Source organism: Crocuta crocuta, unplaced genomic scaffold (genome assembly GCF_008692635.1).
Source record: "Crocuta crocuta isolate KB4526 unplaced genomic scaffold, BGI_CrCroc_1.0 scaffold197, whole genome shotgun sequence".
Lineage (NCBI taxonomy): Eukaryota > Metazoa > Chordata > Mammalia > Carnivora > Hyaenidae > Crocuta > Crocuta crocuta.
Genome location: NW_027532002.1, coordinates 450,212 through 471,713, shown reverse-complemented (window position 1 = coordinate 471,713; position 21,502 = coordinate 450,212). Strand labels below are relative to the sequence as shown.

General features: G+C 36.6%; 1 protein-coding gene, 1 long non-coding RNA gene and 1 pseudogene across 4 annotated transcripts in view; 1 reads left to right on the top strand and 2 right to left on the bottom strand.

The window, feature by feature from the left end:
• Positions 1-21,502, bottom strand: part of LOC144240966 (uncharacterized) — a 93,915-nt gene that overhangs the window by 30,865 nt on the left and 41,548 nt on the right. For all 3 annotated transcript variants that reach the window (XR_013337916.1, XR_013337915.1, XR_013337917.1), the window contains one exon: positions 9,320-9,497. This is a non-coding gene — a long non-coding RNA (uncharacterized LOC144240966). The remainder of the gene's footprint in view (positions 1-9,319; positions 9,498-21,502) is intronic.
• Positions 6,435-9,308, bottom strand: LOC144241030 (large ribosomal subunit protein uL16-like; annotated as a pseudogene).
• GPR141 (G protein-coupled receptor 141) overlaps positions 9,117-21,502 on the top strand; it is a 37,538-nt gene continuing 25,152 nt past the window's right edge. Inside the window, exon 1 of the mRNA XM_077775395.1 lies at positions 9,117-9,247. The gene's annotated coding sequence lies outside the window, so the exon portion shown is untranslated. The remainder of the gene's footprint in view (positions 9,248-21,502) is intronic.

Genomic DNA, 21,502 nt, shown 5'->3' with positions numbered 1-21,502 from the left:
CTTCATTATCATCATATCATCATAGTTGTCATCATCATCGTCATCCATGGTAATGACATTTCTTTAAAGGGGACATTTTTTGTAAATGTCTAAGTATAGTGTCTGGATGCATTAAATGGTGAAAACCTTGGGCCTCTTCACTGATGAGGATGCTTGATGGTCCCTGTTTCAGAACACTCTAAATATGGAGTTTGAAATTCATGGAATACCTTAAAGAGAATGTACTGGTTTAGACAAAGGTCACACAAATCATAAAACAAGCAAAATTTTAAAAATTCTGCAGTAGAGGCATAGGCATTATCCTGTTGTCTTAGTAAAATAAGGCTCAGTGAGTCTGTGTGGTCTAAGGATACTTAGTTTACTAGATAAAAGAGAGGAACTTGAATGCAGATGAACTTCCAAATCTTTGCATTCTACTGTGCAGAGTCCACATTCTAATTCATGTGGCTGGAAAGTGAAGTTGTGACAGTTACATCCTGCACAGGTTACCAGAATGAAAATGAACAATATTCATTAGATAGAGGTATGTGGTTTTTTCATCCAAGCGTTTGGCAAGGTCGCTTTTGGCAATATTGACATTCTGGAAACATAAGCTTTATGATTTGGAGAATAACTTCTTTTGAAGGACACTTGTGAATAGACTGGCACTCCAAAAGACATTTCTGGATGGGTAGAGACCTTGAACTTCAGTTCTGTTCTGTTGGACATCTTGAATAAAGATGTAGTAGTCAGGTTTAGAATCTAAAATGTTCCTAAAAACCCTGGAGCAAAATAAAATTTAGTAAAGATCAAGGAAAAGGTCTTCTCTTACTTCAAAAGCACAGGATGGTAGGAGATGTGGAGGCAGTTCTGAAAAAAAAAGTAGCACATAAAGAGATATCCTCTCACAGGTCTGAGAACACTGAAGGCATTCAGTGCAGTTCTGGATGAACCCCTAAGAAAGCAGTTAAATTAACTGATGGGGATTGAAAGCAGAGAGGCCAGGAAGGTGGAGAAACTCAAAACCATACCACATGAGTATTCTGTTAACAGATCACAGCCCCAGGCATGGAGAAGAGGAGATTCAACCTGGACAAAGCAAATGTCACCTGGTACTTGCAGGGCTGTTGTGTAGAAAAGGGTGAAGCTTTTTCTCAGTGGCTATAAGGGGGGAACTGAAGATGTGGGTAGATAGTATGGTAAGACATTTCAGCTTGTAAGCAATGAATCACTTTAAATGTCAGCACTGTCACAAGATGAGCAGGCAGAGACTGGATGATTACTTCGGAGGGTGTTTCCAGTAACAGTGTGTATCTTCAAACACTGAGATTCTGAGCTTCACAGATCCCTCCCCTGCTCTTTAAATATTTGACATGCTATCATCACCAGCCTCATTTTTATATAGGGTCCCAATATTGGAAATCGTTCCTTATATGTACATAAGATGATTCTGAAGATCTACAGCAGAGTTCAAACAGAGTTTACTTTGCATATTGATTTAATAGGTAAGAGCAGGAAGCTTACAAATGCCATATGCAAATTTGTTCCAAATGAGCTCTAAAAACGGATTTGGAGCAGCTAATTGTTCAGGCACTCATTTCACTGGGGATGAAGCACTGGCCAAACATTTCAAAATGAGGAAGCGGATGTATTACCATCACACCTAGGAAAAGGAGCAGTAGCATGCAAGTGATTTGGGAAAGGAGAATATTCCATCTGAAGCCTTGGGGAGAAAAGAGAATGTTGGCTGAAGTCTTATTTGGAAACAATAGGATTGTGAAAATAATTAGTGTTAAATAACTTATAGCACTGCATTTCCAGTATGGGTCATTTTTAAAAATAAACTTTTATTGTTTCAGCATAATCTATAGACAGAAAAGTGCACAAATTGTAAGAGTAAAACCAGATAAATTACCACAAAGCAAGCACATTTGAGTAACTACTGCCCAGATCCAGAGATAGCCAGAAGTCCTTCCAGTAATCACTTCTACTTATGACTTACCCTACATCAGTTTTGCCAGTATTTAAATTTTATATAAATGTAATCACTCAATGCCTTCTTTTGTGGCTGGCTTCTTTATATTAATACAATGTTTGCAAAATCCATCCAAGTTTTTGCGTATAGCATTACTTCATTCATTTTCATGGTGAGAGCAATTCTACCCATTCCACACTTTCATTTTTATAACATATTTTATTTTTTATTGACATCTGGGATGTTCCAGATTGGGACTGTCGTACATACTGCTGTTATGAACATTCCTGTAGCTTTTTTGGTACACACACGTATGCATTTTCTGTTGGTTATATATCTAGGAATGCAATTGCTGGTTCATGGACATTTGGATGTTCAGTTGCAAGAATACAGCTTTAGTGTGCCACTTTTCCACTCCCTCTAGCAGTGTATGAAAATTCTACTTATTCCATATCCTCTACAACACTTGATATTCTGAGGCATTAAACTCTATTCAAATTTAAAATTTTAAATGTGAGGTATTAAATTCTATTTAAATACACCAGCTATCTGGTATATAGTTAGTGGTATTTCAATGCAGTTTTTATTTGCAGTTTCCAAATCACTAATATGTGTTTATTGGTAAATCTTCTGCAAATTGTCTATTTGTGTATTTTGTATATACTAACTTCATTGTGTTATCTTGTTAAAAAATATTTTTAATGTTTATTTTTGAGAGAGAGAGAAAGAGAGAGCATGAGCCAGGGAGGGGCCGAGAGAGAGGGAGACACAGAATCTGAAGCAGGATCCAGGTTCTGAGCTGTCAGCACAGGAGCCCAATACAGGGTTTGAACACATGAGAGCTGTGAAATCATGCCCTGAGCTGAAGTCAGAGGCTTAACCGACTAAGCCACACAGGCACCCCATGTATTATCTTGTTCTTACTGACCCATAATTGATGTGAGTCCTTTGTCAGTTTATGAACTACAATAATCTGTTTCCACTCTACTATTTGTCCTTTTACTCTCTTGATGATGTCTTTTCTGGGCATAAAAATCTTATCCAGTATAGTTCAGCTTATCAGTATCTCTTTAGTGATTGGTGTCTTTCATATTCTAAAAAAAAAAATAATTCTTTCTAATCCCAAAGTCATAAAGATACTTTTCTTTGTTATCTTCAGAAATCTTACTTTCTTATCTTTCACATTTAGATCAACTTTCTCTCTGGAACTGATTTTTATCTATAGTGTGAGGTAAGGAGTCAAGATTCACTTTTTCTTTCATTTGAATGTCCAACTGACCCAGCCCAATTTATTGAAAAGACCATTATTTCCCTCTGTTCTATATTGCCACCTTTTTTGTAAATTAAGTGTCCCCATATGTGTGGATTAGTTTGTGGACTCTATACTATTCCATTAATTATTTGTGTATTATTGTGCTAATACTATATTGTGCAAATTATTTTAGATTAAAACAAATCTCGATACCCAGTAATTTAAGTTATTATATTTAATGTTTATTTATTTTGAGAGAGAGACACTCTGCACATGAGGGGAGGGGTAGAGAGAGGGAGAGAAAAAAATCCCAAGCAGACTCTAGGCTATTAATGCAGAGCCTGATGCAGGCTCTCTGTCTGGGGCTTGATCTTAACTAATCGTGAGACCATGACCTGAGCTGAAATCAAGACACAGATGCTTAACCCGCTGAACCACGCAGGTGCCCCTCTAGATACTTGGTATTTTAAATCTTTCAAATATGTCCCTTTTTTATCACTGTTTTTGACATTTTAGACCCTTTACATTATCATATAAATATTCAAATCAGCTTGTCAATTTCCACAGAAAGCACTTGTTCAAATTTTGATTAGATATGTATCAAATAGAGACAAACCAAAAACATTCTCTTAACTGTAGGAAACAGCTACCAGGAGGGAAGTGGGTGGGGGATAGGGATAAAATTGGTGAAGGGGATTAAGAGTATACTTACTTTGATGAGCACTGAACAATATATGGAACTACTGAATCACTAAATGGTATACCTAAAACTAATATAATATTGTATGCTAATTACACTGGAATTAAAATTTTAAAAAAAGAATGAAATGCATTGAATATAGGTAGTTTGGAGAACGGACATCCTCACAATACTGAATCTTTTTATCTGAAAGTAATATATACTCTTCCATTCATTTGAGGTCTTTTTAAAATTTCTCTCAATGTTATACAGTGTCCTACATAGAAGATTTGCTGATATTCTGTTAGATTTATTTTAATATTCTTTGATGTTAATTTAAATGGTATTATTTTAGAGGAGCCTGAGTAGTCAGTCAACTGAGTATACAACTCTTGATATCAGCTCAGGTCATTATCCCAGGGTCATGGGATTGAGCCCTGCATCAGGCTCTGTGCCAAGGATGGAGCCTGCTTAAAATTCTCTCTCTCTCTTTCTCTCTCCCTCTGTCCCTCTCCCATGGTTGCATACTCTCTCTCTCTCTCTCTCTCTAGAAAAAAGGAAAGAAAGGAAGGAAGAAAGAAAGAAAGAATAAATGGTATTATTTTAAAAACTGTATTCTCTGCTTGTGTGTTGCAAGTGTGACATATAATTGATTTTTTGCAAATTAATATGTAACCATTTGCCTTGCTAAATTAATTATTCTATTAGCCTGTTTGTACTCTTTGGAATTTTTATATATAAAATCATTCCACTGACAAATACAGACAAATTTCTTTCTTTATAATATTTATATCAATGTTTTTAGATTTTATTCTTTTTAAAGTAGTCTCTATACTCAGCTTGGGGCTTGAATTTACAACCCCAAGATCAAGAGTCACACAATCAACATACTGAACTGAACCAGCCAGGCACCCCTCCAATATTTATACCTTTAATTGATTGTCTTGCCTCATCACACTGGATTAGGGTACCATGTTGAATTGAAGTAGACAGAAGGTGTCTTTTACTTACACCTAATATCAAGAGGACAGCTTTCAATGTTTCCCAATGAAACATGATGTTTGCTATAGGATTTTGTAAATATCCTACAATTCTTAGTTTGTTAGTTTCCTTTTTAAATCATGGATTGATGTTGAATTTTATTGAAAGATGTGCTTTGGTCTCTATTTGAGATGATCATATGATTGTTCTCCTTTATTTGGTTTATGTGGTAAACTGCATTCATTGATTTTCATGTTAATACTACCTTGCCTTCCTGTAATAATTCTCATCTGGTCATAATATATTATCATTTTTAAAATATCACTGGATTTGCTTTGCTAATGTTTTTTATAGGTTTTGTGTCTGTATTAATCAGAGAGTTGATGTCTCTTAGGTCCTTTATTGTAATGTTCTTACCTGTATTTGCTATCAAAGTTATGATGATCTCAACAAATCACTTGGAAAATTTTTCCTCTTTTTCTGAGCTATGGAATATTATATGTAAGGTCGATTTTATTTCTAAGTATTTGGAGGAATTGACTAGTAAAATTGCCAGGCATGGAAATTTCTTTTGAAGGATTTTAGTTACAGATTCAATTTATTTAGTAATTTATTTTTTATTTATTTATAATCTATTTATTTAGTAATTCAATTTATTTAGATAAATTAATTATCTAAATTAATTAATTAATAATTAGATTAGATATTTATCTAATAATTAGATAAATTAATTATCTATAATTTATTCTAAATTTAATTATTTAGAATAATTAAATAAATTATTTGCATTTCATATTTATTCGTGTGTCATTTTAACCATTTTGGTAAATTATGGCTTTTTAAAAAAATATTTAATTATATCTAAGAGAGAGAAAGAGACAGAGTGTAAGTGGGGGAGGGGTAGAGAGAGACTAAGAATCTGAAGCAGGCTCCAGGCTCTGAGCTGTCAGCACAGAACCCAACACAGGTCTTCAACCCACCAACGTGAGATCATGACCTAAGTCAAAGTTGGATGCTTAACTAATTGAGCCACCCAGGCACCCCTAAATTATGGCCTTTTAAATCATTTCTCCATTTCATTGAAATTATTACCTCAAAACTGATATGATATCTTTTTGTTTTTATTTCCTTAACAATGGGGTCTATAGTTAAGATTCTTCATTATAAAAAAAAAATCATTCTCCATATTGGTATTTTGTGTACTTTGTTTTTTTCTTGATCTGTCTTTCCAGGCATTTATGAAATTTATTACTCTTTTAAAATCTCCTATTAGATTTACTTTCTCCAGCACATTTGTTTTATGTTTTACTGATATACATTTTTAATTTTATTATTTCTTTCTTCTTGCTCTTCCTCCACCTAATTTTTTAACTAGTGGAAATGACTGGTTGATTTATTTTCAGCTTTTTTTTTTCTTTTTCTGACAGGAAGTAGGATTTCTTGGTGGGCAGGAATAGGAGCGGGCAGTGCTGAGGTTCTCATGAGTTCAGAGCCTGCCGTTTGTCCAAGGGGCCACAATTAGGGATATATTTGATCCCATAGCCATAGCCATAGCCATCTGGGATAAGTCACTTTTCAGCCATCATGTCTTCAAATTCATCCACATTAAACTTAGTAAAGCCTCACTTCTTGGAAATGTGGGTCTTCTGGCAGCCAGGGAACTTGAACTTGGCCATGCATAAGGTCTCAATCATATTCTTCTTGTTCTGTACCTTGGTACTGGGGGACATGATGACTTGACCAGTGTGACCCTGGCTACTGTGCCCTGGGGCTTTCCAAAGGCACCCCCATACCTATCTGGAGCCTGTCAGCTCCAGCACAGTACATCTTGTTGATAAGGATGACGTGGAAGGGATGGAGCCGCACTTGGATGTGAAAACCATCTTTGCCACAGCTTTTCACCATGTACATGTTGGGACATATATGGGCAGCCTCCAGGGCTTCAGAGGAGAGCTGCTCATATTCATCTGGCACCGTGCAGCTACACAGTGGGAACTCCTCCACTGTTGCCTTCTCTCTCTCTATGTATATATTTACTGAAACTTGAACAATACATACAAAAATTTTCAGAGTTAATTTACGGGTTTAGATAGTGTTATCATTCTCTAGAATTTTTTTTTTCTTTTTTGCTCCAGAAATTACTTTTTTTTTTAAAGTGTTTTTTATTTATTTATAGAGGGAGAAAGAGAGAATGTGAGCAGGGGAGAGGCAGAGAGGGCAGAGAGAGGGAGAGAAGGAACCCACAGGTTCCATGCTGCCAGTGCAGAACATGATGCAGACTTGAACTCATGAACTGTGAGATCATGACCTGAGATGAAATCAAGAGTGGGAGGCTTAACCGACGGAGACCCCAGGTGTCCCTTCAGAGATTACTTATGCTCGTGGTAAGAGGGAGGCTGTTATGATGATGTGAATCCCTTAATCTATTAACTAATCATCTGTTTACCTAACTAATTTAGTAGATTAGAAATTGGGTTCTCATCTTGTGATGACATAGCATTTCTAGTTCTTGCCTTCTCCAAAGGTGAAGTCCTGCAAAGGTTCTATTTGAAAGCTTGAGTACAAGGGCGGCACCTTGTTGATGGTCCCTGGACTCTATTTTGCCCCTAAACCAGGTGCCCTTCACTTCTGAGCTTCTAGCTACCCCTTTCTGCTCAATTTCTCTGACTCTCAGTGGTCACTTACAAATCAGAAATACCTTGAGTGAAAACTAGAATTAAAAATCTGATTCACTCTTTGTACTTCCCTTTTCTTGGGGATTTTGTTTCTTCAGGTTCTCATTGCCTAGCCAGTTTTCTACAGCCTTCAAACCAATAGGTTTTATATTCTACCAATTTTTTAATTTTAGTTGTTCTTAGAAGGTGGCTGTTTCTGGAATAGTCTTCTCTACCATTAATAAAAACTAAAATTCCTCCAGGATGAGTTATTTTGAAACATATAACATTTTCACTCCTATAACACAAAACGGGTATACCTGTTGTAGCTGAAGACTTTCCAGACAAAAAGGCCTTCCCTTGAAACTAAAAAAACAGGGGCGCCTGGGTGGCTCAGTCGGTTAAGCATCTGACTTCGGCTCAGGTCAGATCTCAGGGTTGTTGGGTTCGAGCCCCACATCAGGCTCTGTGCTGACAGCTCGGAGCCTGGAGCCTGTTTCGGATTCTGTGTCTCCCCCCTCTCTGCCCTTCCCCCACACATGCTCTGTCTCAAAAATATATAAACTATTAAAATTAAAAAAAAAAAGAAACTAAAAAAACAACAGTGTGGTGCACTAATAATATTATGCTTGAAACGAAAAATGTGAACAATAGGAAACAGGAATTATAAAACACTTGCCTAGAATATTCTGCAGCACGGACAAGAGACCAGAAATCATCAGAAATTACCAAAATCATAATTCTAATTAGGGCCTTCAAAGGAGAGAGAACCCACGGATGATGTTTGATGCTCGCTGTTTTTTTTTTTTTAATGCAGGAATGTCATATGAGAGCTAAAAACTGGAGTATATTTAAAATGCTGATGTTTAATAAATTAGCATTTTTAACTCACAGATTTCTATACAACATCATGTAATTTACACAACAGTTATAGTATTTCTAGAATATTACAGTGCTGTATAACAAGATAGGCAAAATAGAACAGTTTGAGGCACTTATTTTTCTTTCAATACTTGCCATTTATTTCTATAACTGTGTGCTTATCTTCTTTTGGAGATAATGTTAAGAGTCTAAAAAGTGACGCTGTGGACAATTGTACTCCCTTATTCTGCCACTCTAATAGTCTCTGCTTGAACTATCCGCTCTCTTCACTCTAATTAAATGAGCCAATTAAAGAGTCTTATCATAGTCAATATTATTTATCAATGACAGAGCTAATCACCAAAATGCATTATAAGATGATAAGATTATAGTAGTTCTGGTTCCCAGTGGGCTATAGAAAAACTCCGTTAATTTTTGAAGGGAAATATTATATATATAATATTTCATTCCAAACATAACATACAGTTCATCTCCCCTTTTTGTTTTAGATAATATCATTTTTTTTCCCCTTAATGGATTCTTACAGTAGTCCTAAATCCTTACCATGTCTTGATAGTTGGCCTTGCTGTCATTTTGCAACCTGGACTACTGTTCATCTTTTTAAGAGCCTGGTTTTTCAATGTTAGTGTGTTTGAAACAGTTTTGAGGTTTTGTGGTTCCTGTTGACGCTCGACGGAACTTAGAACACATCAGTTTCCTTTTGCTTTAGTGAACTGGCTGCGCCTTTTGAATGCATGCAGTCCATGGCAGTGCCCAAGCAGATTTATTATTAGAAAAGAAACCCATTTGGAATCAAGACAAGTGCCTCATCTCTGTACCTCCCCTGAGAAGTCTGGCTTTTTCAGGTAAGTGCAGAAGACCTGGGGTGGGGGGCTCATGAATGAAGGTTATGCATGAAGAGAACATAGTGAACTTACCAATGAAGTTCTATTTTGGAATCTTCAGTCTTGCTATAAAAAGCAAGCTTATTTACTCTTGACCACAATTCCTCCTTTAGAAAAGGAATTGTGCAGTTATTTCCATGTAGTACACACTGCTCTGAAGGTGACACCGTTTTCATAAGTGGTCAAAAATGAATAGAAGTGGTTTCAGAATCTGTCAAAAGAAAAAAGAAAAAAAAAGAGTCTTGCTAAAACCACCAAAGAGGCCTCTGGGCATTTGATATTGCATTTTACATATTAAAAAGTTTATAGTTTAAGTGTTTTTTTATCATGAAAATCTTTAAGCTCTATTATTGGTAATATTCTCACATACAATTTAAAACTATTCTGGCAGCCTTAATCAATAGAAGAAAACAATCAACAGCAATCAGGTACTTCGAAATTTCTAAAAGAAGTATATTCAAAATAACATGTGGATAATGGTTATTATAATTCTTTTCATCCTACTTTTGCAGTACTACATGACAGGAGGAATCTGAAAACAATTTTAAAATCACGCAATTACAAGAAGTATTACACTTCAAATATGTGAAATAGAATATAATGTAAATTTTAAAAAAGTAAGTCAGTAATGCACAACTTGAGTTTGAGAGTTTAATCTCGCTTCTTTAACAAATTTGTAATATAATTTTAGATGGATCACTTAATTCCTGGATTTCAACTTCCTACACACCTGCATAATTATTAATCTAATAAATTTTATTAAGGACTCCACATTTTCAACTCTTTGTTGTTTTTTGTATTGGGTTTAAACCAATCAATCAGTCAATATTTTAACTGATCAAAAGAAGTAATGAGAAGACCAGTAGATGAGGAATCAAATGGTATGAATTCTAGTCTTTTGTTTTCTAGTAATTGGCTGAGTGATTTAGAAAATATTTTCTAACCATTTTAGGCCAGTGCTTGCTAAATTTTTTCTGTAAATCACAGGATAGTAAATAGTTTAGGTTTTGCAGGCCAAGAGGCAAATTTGAAGATAATATGAAACTATTTAATAATGTAAAAACCATCTTTAGCTCATAGGTGATACAAAAATGGGAGATGAGCTATGTTTGGCCTCAGGGCCATAATTTTTCAACTCCTGTTGTAAATAATGATTTTCAATAATTATAAGGTGCATGATGTAGGAGTTTGTTGATGATACATAGGGTGATCCACCAATCCCCTAAACTTGTATACAAGAGTCTGAGTACAAGTAAATATGTTATTTTTTAATTGGGGACAAAAGGCCAACATATTTCATCAGATTTTCAAAGGGTCCAAAACCCAATTAAGGTCACAGACTACAGGACTAGCTGATTCCTAAAGATGCTTTCCAAATCTAAAATTCAGTGCAATGCTTATTGGATGTCTACTATGTCTTAAGCCACTGTGCTAATACAATAGATGTTAGCACGTCATAACCAAAATAACACATCAAAAATATATTAAATAATATTGTAATATGCACAAATCAGTGATATCCTTGAAAATAATAGCTTTGAGAAAAATTCTATAATTAGTCAGACATTTTTGAGATATTACTTTGCAAAGTGTCTTCAAATGGTATGAATTATGTCAAAATATTAATCAAATATTCCTATTGTCACATCTTATTTTTGATGACAATGGTGTTTGTCAAGACAACCATAATCAAACTTAACCTAAGCAGAGTTTCTTTCCTAAAAATATGACTTCCACAAGAGCAGGAACTATGCATTTTTCATCCTTGTATTTGGGAACAATGTTTGTCACATACTAAGTGCTCAACATCTCTGGAATGGATATTTGAATGAATGAATGAATGAAAAGACAATCCAATTATGGCACATTTTCATGAACACATTGAAGGGCTAGCACCCAAAATGTTCTAAAAATAATAATCGTTGCTAAGGCCAAATATTGCTTCTCTTTTCAACTTTGGACATAACTGTGATTTCAAAATACTTGGTCAAGTAAAGATTGCAGTTCCTGGGGATTAAGTCATCTTTTTTTTTAACAAGAGTGGAGTTTGTGAATTTAATGCACATGTTACAGATGTTCCAGTAACCTAGCTGTGGGAGGGAGGGATGGGAGAGTGTTTTATTAAGGAACAGCAGCATGCTCGGCCCTTCTGGCTAATACCAGGTGGGAGGTTGTACGAGCTGGAGCATTACACATAAATGGGCAATCCAAAACTCAGAGCTCATAGAATTTAGGGTAACACCCTATTCTCTGATAAAGAAGTTCAGCCTGGTTACCATTGCCTGGCCAATTGATGATGCCAAAATCTGAGCACCATTCACTTGGGATTCCCCACAGCCATACAGGGTAGAGAATGGCTTGCAATCAAAATGTACCTCTCTTCTGTATCTAGGAATAATTTCATTTTCTGAAAGGGAAATTCAATCTACCATAGCTGGCTAGTGATCCATTCACTACTCTAGGGAAATTTAAATCTTAAGATTTAAAAAATTCAAGAAATGTTAATGAAAGCCTACAACTGTCCTGTGTATAGCTGGAGTTATGCCTGAAATGTCTTTATTCAAAAAAGTGCATCCCACCACCTTCCCTGCCTTCACTCCCCCATCACCTCAAACGCTGTTAGGAAAATAGCAACATACTATTCATTTGGGGATGTAATTATAGAACACGCCTGTGCAGTGTCATTCTGCATTAAGTAACACCATTTGTTCAACTGTTTAGAGGTTGTGCTAAAGTTATATTCCTGGATCTCCTTAGGGATTAAGATTAGTCCTACACATAGTCCAAAATTACAAACCTTTATACATGGGATCTCAAATACATAACCCAATTATATTTAAGCTCCAAGGTTTTGCTTAAGTTATAACAGGAAGCTCAGTCCTCTCCTGAAGGATTTCTGAGACATTCCAGGCTGTGCTTCCATGTTTTATAAGCCCAAAGCAGCGGGTGCCTCTCATCTGACTGCTGCTTTGGGCTTATAGAACACGGAAGGACAAATAAACAAAATAAATAATGTTTATTTATTTATTTTGAGAGTGAGCAAGCAGGGGAGGGGCAGAGAGAGAGGGAAAGAGAGAATCCCAAGCAGGTGCTATGCTGTCAGCATAGTGACCAATGTGGGGCTCGATTTCATGAACCATGAGATCATGACCTGAGCCAAGAGTTGGATGCTTAACTCACTAGAGCCACCCAGGGTCCCCACCTCTGCACCTTTCTGGCTGGCTTCATTCTAGAAAGTGAACAAGGGACCTCTGGCTCCATCTCAAACACAACTAACTTGAATCTGTAACAAATTTTTCTGTAGACTTTCTCTTGAAGGACTAGATAATAAATATCTTAGTTTCATAGACCATAGACTCTCGCCACAACTACTCAACTCTTTAAGTGTCAGTGCAAAACAGCCACAGATAATAAGTAAACAAGTATTTGTGGTGAGAAAAACTTTAGTCCTAAAAATAGNAACCCAGTGGCCACCAAGGGCCCTTTGGGCCAGGAACACTGCATCCTAGGGTCCTCATGGTCTCCCGCCAAACAAGACTGGGCATCCAGGAGAGGGGCAGTGGCTCCGGTGTCCCACAGAGTGAGAGGATATATGATGCCTCATTACGAGCGACAGGGTAAGGAGGTAAAATGGAGGGAGGGTCCATCACTGCCTAAGGCCACCTCCTCCTCTCAGAGCCAACACCAGGTGGAGGACTGAACCACCTAGGATCTTGTAATCAGCTGCTGTCTTCTCATCATTCATCTGTTTTCCACTGTGTGTGTGCTGGCCTGTGAACTATATTGAAGGCTTGATGATAACTTAAAAGTTGCAATTTTGTAGAGGGAAATGAAAGCCTTAAAGCTAGGATCATCTGATTTGGGCATCACTACTTCTCTGTGGAGGTATTGAACAGCTATCTCTCATTAACCCTGGGGTATGGCCACGCTATTGAGGCCTACTCATGATTCTGGGGCAGAATGCTCCTCTTCTTACCTTCACATCCACAAATTCAGGTTTATCCCTTCCTATGTAAAGCTCCACTTCGAGTGTATCAGAAATAAGTTTGTTCCATCATTATCTCTAAAGAACAAGGCCCATTGAACAGAAATTTGGTCTATCCACATCTTAAGCATCTTCAATACCTTCTATTTGTACTATAAGAAAGCTCACCAAAAATATCCTTTCTTGACTAAAGCGAGTGTCTGCCCTAAAGACAAGTTATTTTCCTGTTTCTTATTTTCGTTTTGCTAAACAATACACAAAATTTGCCATTGTAACCATGTTTAAGTGTACTGTTCAGTAGTGTTAAATATATCTATATCATGATGCAACCGTTACCACTATCCATCTCCAGAACTTCTGCATTGCCCCAAACTGAATCTCTGTACCCCTTAAACACTAACTCCCTACTCTCTGTTCACTCCCTGGTAACCACCATTCTACTTTTTGTCTCTTTCTTGTTGACTATTCAAAATCGTTCAGGTAAATGGAATTATAGTATTTGCTCTTTTCTGTAAAGACAAATTCTTGCTTCTACTGTTAGAATCACATGAAAAAATAAATCACCCATCTATTCTGGTTCCCAGCAATCTCTGGTTTCAAAATATTGGGGTCTAGTTTGAGAACGCCTGACATGAATTATCTCCCACTATTCTCCAACCTGTTCCCCCTGTGTCAATTATTAGAATGGCGGATCTTTCCCCAAATGCATATTATACATTATCTTCTTCGTAAAACTGTGATCCATACCTAGAACACCGCTGCTTCATCTTCTCCCTGGGGACTCCTAGTCATCAGAACCAGCACAGCCACCACATCTTAGGGCATTTACTTCTACTGACAGATGAAATTGTTCTCTTCTTTCTGTGTCACCTGGTGTATTAGGAAAACCACCTAGTCTTTCCCTTAACTACTTTACTTCCCTTTACTACTAACAGAAAATACCTTAATTCTTACACTTCTGGTTAACAAATGTACAGAGGCTTCTCTTCCCACATCAAATATTTCTCCACAACACCAGTTGGTGGTCTATAATTTAACTCGATCTGACACTGTCTACCTGGAGATAGAGTCCGACCCCACAGGTTGAAGATCCAGTCCCACAAAACTGCTCCCAGCCTGCTTCAGATACCAGTCACAAGTAGTAGGTCCTCATGGTACACATCACTCTGTCAGATTTGGCTGCAAATGATAGTTTTCCACTACTTCCTCCTCAGATTTGATTAGTTTGTAGACTATCATACAGAACTCAGAGAAACACTTAACTTACATTTACCAGTTTATTAAAGGATAATAAAGGGGCAGAGACAGATGTATGTGTTTCTTATTATTTCACACCTATACAATGGCACTCATGTAATTTATTACACAGTGTCTAAGATTACTTTAGTACAAGTCTTATCTTTTCTCTAGGTTGTAATCTCTTTGTACAACAGTGACCATATAGCACAGACTTTATTGCATCCAGGGGCCCAACTTAGAAAAGCTTTAGTTGGGATTTGCACATGATATGCAAGAATTAAATTTAAAAATTTTATCGATTCACTCCCCCCTCAGTCTCTCTCTCTCCATACACCATATTATTTACAATAAATCCTAAAAACATCTCTACCAAGAGCAAAATTGTTAAATTGGCCTGTTTCAGATCTTTCTATGAAGCAAATGTCAAATAAAACTTTTTCTTAATTGTTTTCAGAAAAAAATATTTAATAGTAAAATAGGGATTACTATCTACTTTGCTCTTTGTTAATATAGGTAGAGACATGTAGAAATATTCAAAGCTGTTTATGACCCCTTCTGTCTAGGAGACAATAATATATTTGGAAAGCTACAATTTATAGATGTAAAACAACAAATGCAAAGATCATGTCATCATGGGGATCTGTATTTGTCAAAATTTTTATGACTTATAAGCAGGAGAGAGGTATAATAGTCTTTATTTTACTATTAAATTTTAAAAGAAAATTTAATTAAAAGAACTTGAAAGTTTAATGTCAGATTATGTTTACAGAAAAAAACCTAAAACAGGTCAATTCTAAGATGTTGCTCTTGGCAGAGACTTTAACAGAAAAAAAAAGTGGTTAGATATTTTTATTAGATTGCATAAAAAGAGAAATAATGTTGAGTAAAAACCATTAGCCAAATGATGGATAGGTACCTGGTATAGGTAGCTAGTTTTCTATACCAGGTCTTAACACCATTAAGGCTTATTAGAAAAAATTGAAAGCATTTTATCAGGAATACTAATTGCTTCCCAGAAGAACATAGTGAGTGGATTACACATAAAACTCTGTTCCAGGTGAGGTTTAGATAATTTTTCCTTTACACTGCTAATGACAAAATCAAAGATTAAGGTCACCTGGATACTACTGCAGGTCAGGAAAGTGAATTTTGTCTGAGTTTTCTCCAGCAGCCTTTGTACTCGGGCACAAGTTGCATGATGTGGACTCTCAGAGCTGGGGTAATTTCGTGAGTAGGAAGGTCAGTGAAGACAGAGAGGTCAGAAGGGTGGGACTCTCAATGGAGTCTTGATGTATGAAATTTGAAGGATTGACAAGAAATGTGACAGTCCATTACATTAAGGCAGTGATTCTCTAGGTGGGTCTGTCTCAGAAGCACCTGAACAACTTGTTAAGTGCACCAATTTCTAAGTCTCCCCATGGATTCTGATCCAGTGGCCTAGGATGGGGCATCAGTGGTTTGAATGAGCTCCTTGAGTGATTAGGTGGCTGGTTCATTCTCATCCCATATTCCCAACCTTCTATTTTAAGTGCTAATCACATGGACATAACTAACAGCTGCTCTAAGAGCTTATGTCTACAAGGAGGAATATTCAGAGACGATTTGTGCATCCTGGCCCCAGTCCCTGTACTCTGCCATACATACAGGAGAGGCTATCACAGGGAGAGATACAGGCTTTATTCCTTTTAGCTAGGCTTTCTCTAAAAAAAAAATCTCAGCCTTATATATTTCTAATTGACAAACACCTCTGCCATGCCTCAGTCCTTGGTCAACTCCAATAAGCCTCAGCTTTTGTGTCAATAAAAGAGAGATCACATCTAACTCAAATGAGAAGTGTAAGGATCCAAAGTATTGACATATGCAAAATTCCCAGGACACAGTATTATTCAATAATTATCATCCTTCTTCCCCCCTATAGCCACTGTAGAGTTTATAGTTCCTGTAATAAATCTGAAACTATTCTCAGCTTGCTGTCCCATCTGTCAATGACATTCAGTCAAAGACCACAGGGACACCTGTAGTTGAAAAACTCTGGTTTATTACTCACTGCAGAGAGGGAGGACACACACCACGGGGCACCACGGGCTAACTCAATAAGATGGTGTTAGAAACAATCTATCATAGAATTTGGGTTTGGTGGAGTGATTTAGGAGAGGGTCTAAGGCAGTAGGGGTTTGCCCCATACTGGATGTCGCCAGCAAGCAGAGGCAATTTTGTTTCAGTGAATAAGTTCCAGTCATTAACTTTAACTAAGAAAGGGGATGTCTGGTACTTCACGTGTGGCCCAGTGACCTTGTTTTTTGTCTGTGCTTCAACAAAATTACACGCAGGCCTTTTATTGTCTCATTTTATCAGAATGACTGTAACTGACTGCTTCCCTTTGCTCTTTTTCACTTCTGAAATGAAACAGAGTATAGGGGAAAAGCTCATATTTATTTTAATACTTGTTTAAATAAAGAGATTGAACATTTATTGACACTTCCTATCTCTGACATCATGCTAAGCTTTAATCCTCTCAATCTCACAGTATGTATTCTATATAAGGTGGGGTTAGAAGCCAGATCTGGCTGATTTCTGACTATAAAAGCTTCCAGTCTTCTATGCTGTCATCTTGTTGGCACCATTGGAACCCATGAATGAATTTCTGCCCATCTAAATAAATTGATTTCAGAGGGCCTGGCTGGCTCAGTCGGTGGAGTGTATGACTCCTGATCTTAAGGCTGTAGGTTTGAGCCTCATGCTGGGTGTAGAGATTACTTAAAAATATAAAATCTTGGGGCTCCTGGGTGGCTCAGTCAGTTAAGTGTCTGACTCTTGAGTTTGACTCAGGTCATGATCTCAAGGTTTGTGAGATGGAGTCCTGTGTTGGGATTCTCTCTCTCCTCTTTCTTTCTGCTGCTCCCCCCATCACCTGCTCACCCGTGCACATGCACTCTTTCCCTCAAATAAATAAACTTTAAAAAAATAATTAATAAAATCTTTATAAATAAATAAATAGCTTTCAACTTTATTTAAAACAGAAAAATAAATCCTTCAATCTATAACCAGATACTAGAGAAAACATTTTTTTTGTAAAAAAACATAGTAAATATCTTTGAGTCTGTAGGTCCCTTCCATGATCACTCAACTGTCATTGTAGCAGGAAAGCAGCCGCAGATCATACATGAACAGATGTGTGTGGCTGTGTCCTAATAAAACTTTACTTATAAAATCAGCTGGCAGATGGGATTTGGCCCTTACCTTGTAGTCTGCAAACCTTTTATCTGGATTACAAGCAGCCAGAAATCCTAAATCAACTTGGATTTTTTTAAAAATGTATTTTATATTTTGAATAGTTAAATATGTATAATAAATATGTGTAAATATAAATGTGTTTTATTCTAACAAAACTGCCAAATACATTTGAAATAAACTACCAGTCTCTGCACATGACAGGATCAGGATGGAACCTCCTATCATTTGCTTCTGTGACCCTGTACAGTGGGAAGTGGAGCTCAAGAGGCCAGAGGGCTTATCTGTGCTTCCTTTCCTTGCTCCTTGAAGGACAACTAACTCTTGGTAGCTAAACTGAAGCTCAGAGAGGTTGAATACTAGTCCTCAGTTATCCAGATGCCGGTAGAGCTGCTGTTAAGCCTTATTTGTTTCATTCTACCTTATGCCTCAATTGTAATAAGTTATTGAATTGGTGGCTTAGAGGCATAAAAACATCTTTAAGTTACATTCTGAATCATCAAAGAAAGAGTATATGATCAGAATAAACATAGGGCAGAGGGCATTTTGTTACAGTTTGACCTTTTGAAAAGTTAGGGTTTGAGAGTAAATGTAGAAACTGGAACTCAGTACCAAAGCACTGGAAGAACATAGTATGTCCAGACTCAGCACCCAGTTTCCTTTTTTATAGATTCCTCTCTTAGAGGAAGGCATAATGTTGCAAGGCATAACATTATGTCAGAGCTGAAAGCAAAATCACCTATTACCACTGTATATCAGGTTGTCTCCATCTGCGACTTGAAGATAGAAAGATGGCGTGGGGCATCTTGTGTGAGATGTTTCCACTCTGAACCTCTCCAACTACATGCTATGCCACTGCTCTTGGTTAATTTCAATTAGAAATCTCCCATTCCCCTAATGTGCAGAAAAACAATACAAGTGTGTATGGGTAATTGGCACATGAGTATTTGTATGAATTTATGTTTAAAATAGAATATCACACAATTATAATTTTCATGCAAATTAACAGTCATAAAACTTTTACATGAATTTATACCCAGCTCCTACATATTTCTATGGATATAGCTCACTAGATAATATTCTTTTAGAAGAGCCCAGCCTATGTTCTTCCTCTCCCACAAGCTCAGTTTAAAACCCCCCCTTAAATAACAATTAAGAAAATGGTAGGCCATAAACATTTTTTCATACATTTAAATGTGTTCTGGGGCGTCTGGGTGGCTCAGTCAGTTGAGTGTCTGACTTCGGCTCAGGTCATGATCTCACGGTTCATGGGTTCGGGCTCTGTGCTGACAGCTCAGAGCATGGAGCCTGTTTCGGATTCTGTGTCTCCCTCTCTGTCTGACCCTCATTACTCACGTGCTCACTCTCTCTCTCTCTCTCTCAGAAATAAATTTAAAAAAACATTTAAAAAAAATGTGTTGTCACTGGAGGAAAGGAGGTGAGTGTTGCTTTGGGACACCTTTGCTAAGCACCCTCAGATCTCAACTCACCTCTGTCTTCCCTTTTATCTTATCTCTTCTTAGAGTTGCCAGATTTAAAAAAACAAAAATAGAGGACTCCTAGTCCTCTGAATTCTGAATTCCAGAATAATGGTAAATAATTTTTTTAGTATAAGTATGTCCCAGATATTGCATAGGAGACTTGTACAAAAATAATTATTTGTTGTCTGTCTGGATTTCAAATCTACCTGGTTATCTTATATTTTATCTGGTAATTTTACATACAAATACTTAAGGCTCAGTTTTCATATGGTGGGTTGTCTGGTTTGACAGAATTGAATTCAATGTCCTGCTCAGCCACAGAGGAGCCCTAGGCAACCTAGTTAACCTGAGTTAACTCTCTTCATGTTGTAGGGAGTTGTCATAAGGATTCCAAGGAGAGAATGCAAATGAATCGCTCAGGTCAGGGCCAGGAATAGGCAGCTGCTCAAGAAACAATGACCAAATTTTTATTTCCTTTTTTCCTTCATATTCTTTCAACTCTTCCCCTAACCTCTCTGAGAAGAGGTTTTTTCCCCCTTTTCCCTCACAATAGACTGTAACTATTTCTATTACAGCATTCATTATAGAGAACTGCAGGCCTGTTTTGTAGTTGTGATGATATAGACATATCAATTCCTTCCTTCCCTTTTTTTGTTTTGTTTTGTTTTGTTTTGTTACTGTTACTCTGATGTAGCTTTTTACTACGTTTTTCTTCCAAACTTTCTAGGTTCTTTTATTTAAGGTGTGTCTGAATAATGGGCTTCTAATGGATTTTTAGACATAAAGTCTGATAATTGTTTTTAACTATAGACTTTGTCTACTTAAATAAATCATTACTGAAATGTGCATCTATTCCTACCCTTCAGTGTTGTTGTTATTTGTGTACCTTTTTGTAGGCTTCATTTTTCTCCTCCTTCCCTCCCTCTTTCCTTCCTTCCTTTTCTTCCTCCTTCCTCACTTCCTTCCTTCCTTGTTTTTTTTTTTTTTTTCTTCTTTTGAATCAACTAAACTTGCCTCTTCTTCATTTCATTTTTCCTACTTACTGGTTTGGAAGATACACATTCTGTTTTTATACTTTTAGCGCTTTCAAAGAAACATGAACTTCTATATTATTTTCAGAGCCCTAAGTTAAACAATATCTTACTTTCCTCTCAAACACAGATCCTAGAACACATTGACAGAAAACCCCCTCCCAGGTTATATCTTTGCCCAGTGTTTTAGTTTTGTCTTATATTTTACACCAATAAATTAGATATTATTAGTATTGTTTTATACAAAACCTGGTTAGATTTACCCATATATTTACAGTTTCTCTGATGAGCAGTTTTTTTCTCTGTAACTTAGACTGTCCTTCTTGTATAAGTTTCCTTCTTCCTTAAATATACCTTCTACATTTCCTAGTGTAAAGAACTAGGTGTTACACTCTGTCAATTTTTATTAGTATAGACGTCTTTATTTTGTCCACATTCTTGAAAGAATTTTGCAGGGTATACTTTGTGCATCAATAACTATTTTTACCCATTGTTTTTAAGATAATATCCTACTGTGTTCTGTCTTCCACTGCTGCTTATAAGAGGCAACTTGTCTGTGTAAAGGATTTTCTTTTTAGGTGATCTGTCTTCTCTAATGGGCTGCCTTTAACATCAATGGCTCCTTTTCTTTAGTATTCTGCAGTCTCACATTGCTGTGTCTAAGTATGGGTTTATCTTTTTTTTTTTTTTGGTCATTCTTTTTTGAACTTACTGAACCTGATGATAGTTATTTTTCATCAATTCTGGAAAAGTCTCAGACATTGTCTATCAAAAAAAACACCTGCTTTTACTTTGCTCTGTCTTCTAGAACAAATTTGGCCTCCACATCAACTTCTTTTTTTTAATTTCGATTTTCCTGATGATAACATATCATAGTTGCTGAGTAGCAAAACTGAAGCCAGGCTCTTTGGATCAAATACAATGGCTCTATCTCTTCTTGGGTATCTCTTCTTGGGTATAATTTATGCAAGTTATGTAACCTCCCTATGTCTCAATTTCCTCATCTCTAAGGCAAGGAAGGAACAGTATTTACTTTATGGAATTATTGTGAGGATTATAAGAGAAAGTATATGTAAAGTGCTAAAAAAAGATACAGTGTGTTTCCTCTTACTATTTTCCTTTCTGTGCTGTCTGCTGAGGAATTTTTTCATATTTAATATACAGGTCCCCAATTTTTACTTTCTTTGTCTAATATGTCCTTTGGGATGCTGGTTCTACTGGCATATTTTTCATTTTCAAAAGTACAATT